At 41.7% G+C, this 11,739-nt stretch overlaps 1 long non-coding RNA gene across 1 annotated transcript; it reads left to right on the top strand.

The window, feature by feature from the left end:
• The first annotated feature begins 9,389 nt into the window (after positions 1–9,389).
• LOC141119313 (uncharacterized) lies at positions 9,390–11,463 on the top strand. Its single transcript, XR_012238708.1, has 3 exons — positions 9,390–9,505; positions 11,212–11,283; positions 11,317–11,463. It is a non-coding gene; the product is annotated as an uncharacterized lncRNA (long non-coding RNA).
• The last annotated feature ends 276 nt before the right edge of the window (positions 11,464–11,739 follow it).

The following is an 11,739-nucleotide window of genomic DNA, read 5'->3' on the forward strand; positions in this document are numbered from 1 at the left end:
AAATGGGTAAATCTCTACAGATAGTTGCCATTACAGCCCTTGGTTGGAATCTGTCCCACGGAGCCAACTGTTGCGGATTCGCAGAAATTGTTCCACCTCTGGAGACTTTGTAAAACAAGCCCACTTTTTGAAAGAGTGTTTTGTCGCAAAAGGGTACTTATGCTTATAAGCCTTGACTAAGAGCATCTGAGTCTAGCAATTTATTGTCCTTGTGTTTTTAATATGTTTTTTATGCTTTTTTGATCTTGACAATAGTTTTGCCTTGTCAGCACATCTGTGCCCCTTTTTGGTGTTTCCGGTGTCACATTCAGCTATCCAGTCGCCTGCGCTCGGCTCCACTGTGCAATGACGCTGGAGCACGATAGGTGGGCGGAGCTACGCCGCTCCACACTATGTATCTGCATTTGCCTCTTCATAGAATGGAATTGAGGCTTGGAGCACAAGAGCCAGTGCATGGTGACGACTTCCTGTAATGTGAGGTCAGGTGGTGCGCTTGGCGGCTCGTGATTGGGCTGCTGCACTACCACTAGCCACTCCTATTCACTCAGATTACTATTGGCTGTGAGGTCTGCTCTATAGCGGTTTCTCATAGCTGATAGGACATACTTGGCTGCTCATGATTGGGTGGCTGAGCAAGTGCATATTATTCCCATTTACCTGGATGTTTATTGGCTGCGGGGCCCATTTTATAATTGTCTCCCACAGCTGATTAAAGTTTGACAGCTGAAGCAAATTTTCAACCATTTATGTGTCTATATATACAAGCGTGATACCAGACAAAAGACAATATGCCCCAGTAGAAGGACCTCTAGTCCGAAACATGTCGGGTTGCGATTGACTATTTGTTTCTGGTACCTCGCTATTTTTTACTGTGATCACTTTTACCCTGGCTGCTGTTATTTGGATCTTTACCCTGTTTGGTTTGAAATAAACCTGTTTTACTTGGATTTAAGCACTATGTGGGGCCTCTTTTTCCTTTTCCATGTCCCTATGGTGGCTATGTGAAGGGTGTATCTCCTTAACATACACCTGTCAGAGAAGTGTTTACAACTGGACCTGGATTATCTGCTGTCCCCAGGCTGTTTACCATTGCTGCAAAAGAATCAGTGGAACCTTCCGGATACGCCTCTTCATCGAACACCTATTTGGATCGATCGATCCACAAGCCTGTACGACACCTAGCCATACGGCAAATGTGTCCTCCTGTACCGGTAAGCGTATTTGCTCCAGATATTTCTTGCTGTGGATACTGAGTATTGGAACACCATCTCTGTGAACCACGTAGCACCCCTGAGAAATTTTTCACCTATTTTACACCTATACCATTCACTTTTGTTGGACATCTATATGGCCATAATGTTCATGTTCATCTTTGGACATGTATATGGTCATGGACTTACCACATTATTGTTTTTATTTCTTTTTTTTTATATTTGGTCATTATATTATCACGCTGCACGGTTGATAGTCACATATGTGTGGATTACCCAATCCTCATTTTTATGCTTAGCGCTGCATTGTTTCTTCCCTTTAATTTATTCATGCAAAACCTTTATCCCCCCCCCAAAAAAAAAGGTTGCTGTAACTGGGTGTTTAACTGCAGTGTGAGCTCGAGTTTGGCTTTAATTTGTTAGTGTATCTAAATTTGTATTGGAACACCATCTCTGTGAACCACGTAGCACCCCTGAGAAATTTTTCACCTATTTTACACCTATACCATTCACTTTTGTTGGACATCTATATGGCCATAATGTTCATGTTCATCTTTGGACATGTATATGGTCATGGACTTACCACATTATTGTTTTTATTTCTTTTTTTTTATATTTGGTCATTATATTATCACGCTGCACGGTTGATAGTCACATATGTGTGGATTACCCAATCCTGATTTTTATGCTTAGCGCTGCATTGTTTCTTCCCTTTAATTTATTCATGCAAAACCTTTATCCCCCCCCCAAAAAAAAAGGTTGCTGTAACTGGGTGTTTAACTGCAGTGTGAGCTCGAGTTTGGCTTTAATTTGTTAGTGTATCTAAATTTGCTAGTACATATTACACTCCCCTCCCCAAATTAACAATGCTGCTTTCCAATGGTACCCCTATATTCCTTCATCCAGAGTGGAGGCATTGTAATACAGGAGGTATATTACTGGTCAAATCACCAGGTAAAAACATAAGGAAAAAGCCTAAAAATAAAACTATTGCAGTCACCACATCTATCGTGTGGTAAGCTGCAATATTACATTTGGGGACACGGTAGTTACTGGTAAGTGTTAGGAAACTGCAGCATAGAAAAATCAGGTCTCAGCCAGGCAGGGCTTTGCTTCAAATGGGAGTTGTGTAAATATCAGAATTGGATGGATAGAAAAACAAATCCTTTGGAAGATAACCAGCTCCCATATATGTACTTCATCTGTGCATGTGACTGTTTGCCTGAAGTTTAGCTGTTAAGCATATCTAAATAAAAAATTTAAAAAAAAAAGTTACCAGTCCTTAGAAAAGATGTCTGCAGTAGTCCTGCACTGGGTGGCTATGCTAAAGCCCCATACACACAGGCAGAATGTCAGGAGACATTTGCGGGTTCAAAAAAAATGGCCTACATTCTGCCCGTGTGTATGTCGGTCTGGCTGGCTTCTGTCAGATGTGCGTGCTGGAAAACCAGCAGCCATCCGACTCCCGATCAGCACACTCAGCCAATGACTCAGTGGGGAGATCACTGGACTAACCGTCTCCAACTGAAGCTGCCAGTTTTTTTTCGTGAAACCTCCTGGGTTGCATGAAAAAAACTGTAAAAAAACAGTAACACTATAAAAAAAAAAATCTGTAAAAAACCTGGCTTTACTCACCACTGGAACTATGGAGAAAGCAATGGTTGAAATCCAGACTGGACTTAAAACACGTCTGTAATTGTTCATCTCTATGACATTGGAGATTATGGTTAAAAAATAAAGAAAAAAATGACATGGACCCCCCTCAGTCTATGCCAGGCCCTCAGGGTCTGGTATGGATTTGGAGGGGAACTCCGCACCAAAATTGTAAAAAAAAAATGGCGTGGGGTCCCCCCAAAATCAATACCCCCCTCCTGAACCATACCAGGCCTTATGCCCTCAACATGGGGGGTGCTGTGGGGCAGAGGGGGCTCTGCCCCCCCCACCCGAAGCAACTTGTCCCTATGTTGATGGGCCTCATTCCCACAACTGTGGCCGGTGGTTGTGGGGGTCTGCGGGCAGGGGGCTTATCAAAATCTGAAAGCCCCCTTTAACAGGGGGCCCCCAGATCCCGGCCTCTCCCTATGTGAATGAGTATTGAGTGAATACTGTAGTACCCCTACCCAATTAATAAAAAGTGAACAAAAAGTAATAAAAACAAAAGACAAGTTTTTGACAAATACTTCTTTAAAAAATAAAAAGGGTCCCTCAATGTAAATCCATTGTCAATCACACTGCCTGCTGACCCAGTAACTTGAAAAAAAAATGCTCCGCCTTCTGGGACGGCTTCCCACCAAATGCCTCCTCTGCATTTTGACAATTCTTATGTAGGTAAGGGGTGGGGCCAGCTGTCTACATCACCTGGTGGCTCCGCCCCCTTGAGATGTCACAGACCCAGCATACACCAGTCCATGATGGCAGACCCCCACAACCATGGTTGTGGGGATGAGGCCCTTGTCCCCATCAACATGGGGACAAGGTGCTTTGGGGCAGCCCCTCCTACACTAAGGTGCTTTGGGGCTGCCCCCCTGCCCCAAAGCACCCCCCATGTTGAGGGCATTTGGCCTGGTATAGCTCAGGAGGGGGGTGCTTGTTTGTCCCTCCCCCTCTCTTTACCTGCCAGGCTGCATACTCCGATAAGGGTCTGGTATAGATTTCGGGGGAGACCCCACGCTGTTTTTTTTTTTTTTAATTTTCAATAGCCACGTGCTGGCAATTGTAACTGCGAGTCATTTAAAATAGGATTTGACTTTTTTTTCCTTATAAATGTGACTTTTGCTGCAGCATGTTTTATATATATTACAGATGCACCACTTTACAGGCAGGCTAAGGGGACTCCCCCGACACTATATTCAAGGATTTTTTTCATTTTCATTGTTGCACTTTAAGAATAACTAAAATCACTGCTCCTGAGAAAAAACTATTGTTTTTTAAAAATGTTTGCATTGGTACATGTCCCCCAGGGCAGTACCCAGACCCCCAGACCCCTTTTATGGCCAATTACTTGCATATAAGCCTTTAATATAGGCACTTTTGATTTTTCCTGTTCAACTCCCTTAGACTTCAATGGGGTTCGCCGTTCAGGTTAGAACATTTCACCTGTTCTGCTGCGAACTGAATAGGGGGTGTTCGTCCCATGTCTACTAACTATCCATGACAAATTTCCCCTGACAATCCTTTTTATAGAGACTTGTGTGGCTAGGCTGAAATTTTTCCTTCAAAATGCCGTCAATTTTACCCTGAGGAATAACAGTGCCTAGGAAATCTTTAGAGTGCTATGCATGGGCATCTGCAGAACTTTTTTTAGGGGGTGCATCATTTTAGGGTCACCCATGCACCGTCCCTTTTCGACAATGTCATTATCACATTGTCATGGTCAGAGACAGCAGGCTTAGTACAGTCCCTGGGATAAGTAATGGATAATGTCCGACAGACCCTTTTACCAGACCCAGCAAAACTATTGATAAGAAATATGCAAAGAATTACAAGTGATATCGATATTTGCCCTGTTCCTTATATGCTTTTTTCCTAGCTAAAATGGCGCTGGCTTATTGTTTATGCAAACTGCTTAGTTCCGACCAACACCTACAACAATATTTAAAGAACTAGCAAAAGTTTACCATATTAGGCCATATTGTGAAAGGGCACTGTTTTTGACAATAAAGCTGACGATGCACCATGAGTCACCAGTGTGCCTTAGCCAATGGTAGCTTGCCAAATACTGTTATAAAATGACATGTGTAAAGGGTTCCTGTATGACTCTGCACGGAGCTCCATGCTGTGAGAGTTCATCCCTATGTATATACATTTGTAATAAATCTGTCTTCTAATCAACATGACCGGAGTTGACTGATCAGTGAGAGAATGGAATTTTACTGACATCATGGTCCTTTCGAGCCGGAAGTAAGGATTAGGTGGTGGATCAAACGGTTCCGTCCAAAATATCGGTGAGTATCAGACTCCCTCTCGCTGAGACCTAGGTCCTCCCACTCAAGTTAAGTGGTAAAAAGAGGCTGGTCGGTTCCGGGATCCACACCTGACTTCTACTCCTGGACTTCTGATCCAGTCCCCTGAGTCTGTGAAAGGTAAGACAGATTTTTTTTCTTTTCTCTTCTTTTCTTTTCTCTTCTACTTGAGATGATTTGGGTTTTTATTAAGTATTCCGGCACTGTAAGTTGATTAAGTGACACAGGGGCCGAAGACAGAGGCACTTGGGGACGTTGCCTATGGTAAATAGATGTAGCCCGCTGTCCGAGACAGATTAAAAAAATTTAAGGTACCGAAAGATGATAGATGATTGATAATTGTTGTGAATAGTGACTACACGTAATATGGATAGATTACAGAGAGTCACAGTGGCCATTTCAGGTTTTTTTCTAACTGAGTGGTGGTTGGGACAAACAGGAAGTGAATGTACGAGCAGGAATCAGTCTAACTTGATCAGAAACACTTAGCCCATAGATCGATCGTTTTTCTCTTTTTCTCTCGAGAGCAATATTTCCTGCACTGTTCCTTTTGCTGCATTTGTTAAATCATGAGACTAACTCTCGCTCTTTCCTCCTCATGTTTAACATTACTGCTAACTTTGTGTGGGGAGTCTTATATTTTTGCTTTACTGTGATCCAAGGGTTGCTAGTCTGGTGGTTTACAGGTTGATAAAAGGCCTGCTTTATGATCTGTCTGGCTGCAAACTTGTGGTTAAAAAAAAAAAAAAAAAAACTGGACTCACTCACTCCTCCCCCCCCTCACGGACACCTAAGTGCACTTCCTCTTTTGTGTAAGTGTGTGTAAAAAAAAAAAAAAATTCTGATCAGAACGTTAAGAATACAGTTTGTTTTGACCAACTGTACTTTGTAGTAAATAAGGTAAAGGTATAAGTTGTTTTATATATATGTGTGTGTGTGTATGTGTATGTGTGTGTGTATATGTATATATATATATATATATATATATATATATATATATATATATATATATATATATATATATATATATATATATATATATATGTATGTATATGTGTATATATATATATATATATATATGTTTATTTCCTGTTTGGAGAGTTTGGACTTTGTTTACTGTTTTATATAGATTCTGGCAAAGTTCAAGAGTAGAATTACCAGTCTTGTATTCTAAACTCAAGGAAAAAAACAGAGACATGGAGAATAGTTTCCCCATTAGAAGGAGATAAGAAATGTATGCATAGCAAATAACCAAAATCTGTTAAATATTGTGCTAAGTGGGAAAGGAAATTGGGATTCAATGGTGAACTAACTGTGAAAGGGTGTCAGGAGTTGGTGGATAAGCTTAAATTGTTAGGACCCAATGAAAAAAAAAAAAAAAAAAAAAAAAAAAAAAAAAAGAAGAAGTAAAAGATTAGAAATGGGGGAATAAGGAGAACAAAAAAGAGAAATGCCAAGCCCAACTGCCCCTAGTGGACAAAGAGACAGACAAAACGGTCAGCCCCTAACTATGACTGTTTTTAAACCATGGACTGAGAGTGACGTGCATACGTTTCTGAGCATATTAAACATCCTAAGTTTGGGGCCCCAGAAATCATTGAAAATATGGAAGGTCTGAGGAACAGTTATAGGCTAAATGGGGTCGAAGTGGAAAGGGCCTTAAGGAGGGTTCTAGGATCAGATTGGGCATCAGTAAAGGGAAATTGGGACCCCTGTGTAGCCACAGTGCCCCCTCAACAGAGAGGGAAACCTCTGGCCCTTGATATCAAAGATTTGACAGACAGATTGACTGCCTTCTATCAGAGATGCAATCTCCGATGGGTATAACGAACTGACTGGCAAAAGATTAATATGACTGTAAAGGAAGACAAGGAAAGTGTCAGTGATTATATAAATAAACTATGAGAAGTTTTTAAAGTGTTCTCTGGGCTCCCCGAAGCTGAGGATGTGAATAGTGCATATCAACAACAGCTAAAGATAGCTTTTGTTAATAGATTAAAACAGGATCATAAGGATTACATTGTTAAAAACTTGGTTACTTACTGAACTGCATCAGTTTTAGATGTTTTGCAATATGTTAAGCATTCTGAGAAGTATTTGAAAGTGATGGAAAAAAAAATGGGAAAGTAAAGTTTTTGTGCAAGGTGATGAAGGAGATACCCCCTTAAGAAGGAAACAGAGGAGGGTATAGCCCCTGCAATAGAATGGTACAGGATTTACAAGCTGTTAAAGCGGAGTTCCACCCAAATTTTGAACAATATCTGTATGTATTCTCTTCCTTGCCTAGATGCTGACATGCCGTTTAAAAAAATTTAAATCGCCGTAATTACCTTTTATTTTTCTATTCTTCTTTGCACTTCCTGGTTCTCCTCCCGTGGGAGTAGGCGTGTTTCTAGCCTCTCCCAGACTCCTGGGAGCTAGTCTCAGGCTTCCCAGGATGCCACTGAGCATGTGCGGGAATGAGCGGTGAATGCTGGGAGCACAGCATTCACCACATCCAGGAAATAAATGCTTGTGGGCTTCAAATGCCCACAATGAAGATGGAAACCGCCTGCAGTGAATAATATAAGTTATTCTTTCCGACGAAATCTGACACAGGCGGACATATTACACACAATATGTGAGTATGTAATGCTGAGAAAAAAAGTTTGTGAATGAACTCAAAAAATAAAAAACGATAGATAGGTGGACCCCCGCTTTAACCAGGCAGTTATACCAAGGGCATAAGGTAAATAAAACTAAACTCCAGTTGTGGCAACAGCAGGTCAAATACTTAGGGTATAATATCTCAAAAGAAGGTCGACACCTGGATGAGGAGAGAATTTGAGCCCTCCACCAGGTGCCGAAGCCAGAAACAAAGAAACAAATGATGTTTTTTTTTGGGCATGACAAATTTTTGTAGAGCTTGGATTTCTGGGTATTCAATACTGACCGTGCCCCGTTGGTCCATACATTTGAGCCCAGCACGACACCTTTCCTGTATGACAATACTTTTGACACAACCTCACTTAACAATACAGAGATGTACTACATTAAACCCATCCACACTAATACCACTTTCTACTGATGGGCATAAACATGACTGTACTGCTGCCATAGCTGAAAAGGTACTGCCATGAAGTGATTGGAAAGTACCGTTATCTAACCCTGACATGACACTTTTTGTTGATGGCTCCAGTACGAAAAATCCACATGGCACAAGTGTAACTGGATATGCAGAAGTGACACATGACAGAACAGGAAATCATAGAGATAGATCATACAGTCCTTACTGATATACAGCAGAATATATCCCCTGGGGAGAAACAATATCGGAAAACAAAAGGTTGCACAATAATAGATAACATCTACACATCACTTGAAGGAAAGCTGTTATTGCCAAAATCCTTATTTAGGTATGCAGCAGTATTGACACATGGAGTAACTCATGTGTCAAACAGGGGGATGACTGAGATGTTAAATAAGGTATGTACAGCTTATGGCTTCACAAACTACTAAAAAAAAAAACTTTTTGTTCTCAATGCATTATATGTGCAAGAGACAATGCTCAGGGAGGCATAAGACCACAGAAAGGGAAGTTCCCCACACCGCAATATCCATTCCAACACATTTGCATGGATTTTATTGAATTAGACAAATGTGAAAAGGAAGAAATATTGTTTGGAAATCATTGATGCATTGACCACATGGGTAGAGATATAGTGCTGATGCCTTAACAGTATCCAAAAAGCCTTACTAAAAGATATAATTTCACAATTTGGGATACCAGAGAAGATTTATAGTGATAATGGTTTACATTTTGGAAATCAGATCATAAAACACCTAACAGAAGTGACGGGTATAGAAGTTAAGAATCGCTGTGCATATCACCCTCAGTCAGCAGGGCTCGTAGAAAGACATAATGGGATATTAAAGAGCAAGCTAAAAAAGGCTATGGAAGAGACAGGGAAAAATTGGATGTACTGTCTCCCACTAGCTATTTTAAGCATGCACAACACCCTCACTAAAGAGGGGCTGAGTCCATTTGAAATGATGTATGGTAGACCTTATAAACTACCTTTATTACCAAATGAAACCCACACAGAGGAAGGGGAAAGAACCTTAGCAGAATACATGCCAATTTATTAAAACAGAAACAAATTAACCAAGAGTGTTCCATTCCAGAAGGAGAGCCCATAGGAGAAGACAAATCGGGTGCTCATCAAGGTGATCAAAAAGAAGCATTGGTGCTCCCCTAAGTGGGACGGGCCATATCAAGTACTCCTTACTACTCCCACTGCAGTAAGAATTGCTGAAAGGAGTATCTGGATTCACCAATCCCACTGTAAAAAGGTAAATATAGGCAGAGTAGGGACCGAGAGACTGAAGGAGGGGGAAAGTCCAACTACAAAGGGAGGCAGATAAAAGGTCTGCTTGTCTCAACCTTGGTGAAGAAAAGGCCCTATCTAGGCCCCCCTCACTTCAGATAGGATGGTAGGGATTTTGTTCCTCGTGGGAGTATTGGTGACTCTAGGAGAGGCCTTTATACGGGGAGGTAGGAGACATGGGAGGATAGTGGAACCAATAAATTGGGAAGAGACAGGAAGAGCATTGAACCCCAGCTTTGTTGAAGGAACCACCAGTACTATACAGGTGGATTTCTGCCAGATGACAGATTGTGGAGATAAGGTAGAAGCAAGTAAGTTGACCTGGGCAGACAAATACGTGTGCTACCTGGCTGGAACTACCGGGTGTACTACTTGGGATTCAGTCATGTGGACAACTGCAGCCCAGGAATTGGGGATATGAGATCCCAGCAGCAGGAGATTTAAAAAATAGATTAACCATAACTAAAGCGGTCCACTCTCCCTGTACAGAATCAAAGAATCAAAGAATTGCAATATATTATTGATTTCCCTGAAGGACTCAAAACTAGAAGATCAGAGGTTATACCATGTAGGAGCCTGGATATCAGGAACTGACCCTTTGGGAAAATTCTTCCTTGAAGTCAAACCAAGGAATGAGACAAACAAGAAGAAAGAATTAGATAATGAGGACCGACTTAAAGTAGAGGTATTAGGATCCACAGTGAGATTCACCAATCTCACAGTGGAAGAAGCTATAACATTAGAAACAGGATACCAGGATAAGAATGAATGGCTTGAATGGTTAATATATACTGCTAACACCCTTAAAAAAGAGAACTGCTTGGTCTGTGCAGGGGCCAGACCCCAGCTGGCTACAGTGCTTTTTCCCTTAAATAACAATACAGATTCAGATGGTTTAGAGTGTATGCTAAAGCTATATAAAAAAACATACAAACCTGACACCAACACTCCCTGTCACACATTAAGTTTATTGTTTCCCCAAGTTCAGAGACCTCAGATACCCCCTGCTGTCACTGCATACCCTGGCAACTTTGCTTGCTTTGCACTTCCGGGGAATGAGAGTGGCAAAGATTTGGGGTCTTTACCGGATGACTACTGCCTGGAGAGGATAACAAAATTGCAAAGGGAGAGGGTGACAACTGGGTTGAGCACAACACCCAGAGGGTGGACGTCTGGTGGTTATGCGAAGACAAGAGGCTCAGAGCGAGCATCCCAGCCAATTCCTGAGGGGATTGTGCCCTGGTACAGCTGGCAATGCCTCTGCGCTTACTGTCAGAGTCCCCTTGGAAGACGAGTCACTGGAGGAGCAGAAGGGACACCTCTCCTGCGGGGTCTTTAGACCCTCAGATCTATATAGATGAGATTGGGGTTCCGCGTGGAGTGCCGAGCAAGTTCAAAGCTAGGAATCAAGTGGCAGCTGGATTTGAGTCTCTTCTCTGGTGGGTGACAGTAAAAAAAAAAATGTTGACTGGATTAACTATATATATTATAACCAACAAAGGTTTGTAAACTATACCAGGGATGCAGTTAAGGGATTGGCAGAGCAATTAGCCCCTACCTCTCTGACGGCATGGCAGAATAGGATGGCATTAGATATGGTTCTAGCAGAAAGAGGAGGGGTCTGTAAAATGTTTGGCGGTATGTGTTGCACCTTTATTCCTAACAATACAGCTCCTGGAGGAACCGTAACTAGAGCCCTCGAAGGATTGACAGCTTTATCGAATGAATTAGCGGAAAACTCAGGTACTGATGATCCATTCACAAATTGGCTTGAAGGTTGGTTTGGGAAATGGACTGGACTTGCCAAGGTCAAGGACTTGCTAAGGTCTGAAAACCCAGTTGTGGAACGGACCTGCACTGAAGTAATAAATTGAGGAAGCAAATATAGATATCAGAGGAGGGAATGATAAGAAATATGCAAAGAATTACAAGTGATATCGATATTTGCCCTGTTCCTTATATGCTTTTTTCCTAGCTAAAATGGCGCTGGCTTATTGTTTATGCAAACTGCTTAGTTCCGACCAACACCTACAACAATATTTAAAGAACTAGCAAAAGTTTACCATATTAGGCCATATTGTGAAAGGGCACTGTTTTTGACAATAAAGCTGACGATGCACCATGAGTCACCAATGTGCCTTAGCCAATGGTAGCTTGCCAAATACTGTTATAAAATGACATGTGTAAAGGGGTTCCTGT

Source organism: Aquarana catesbeiana, linkage group LG01 (genome assembly GCF_042186555.1).
Source record: "Aquarana catesbeiana isolate 2022-GZ linkage group LG01, ASM4218655v1, whole genome shotgun sequence".
Taxonomy (NCBI): Eukaryota; Metazoa; Chordata; class Amphibia; order Anura; family Ranidae; genus Aquarana; species Aquarana catesbeiana.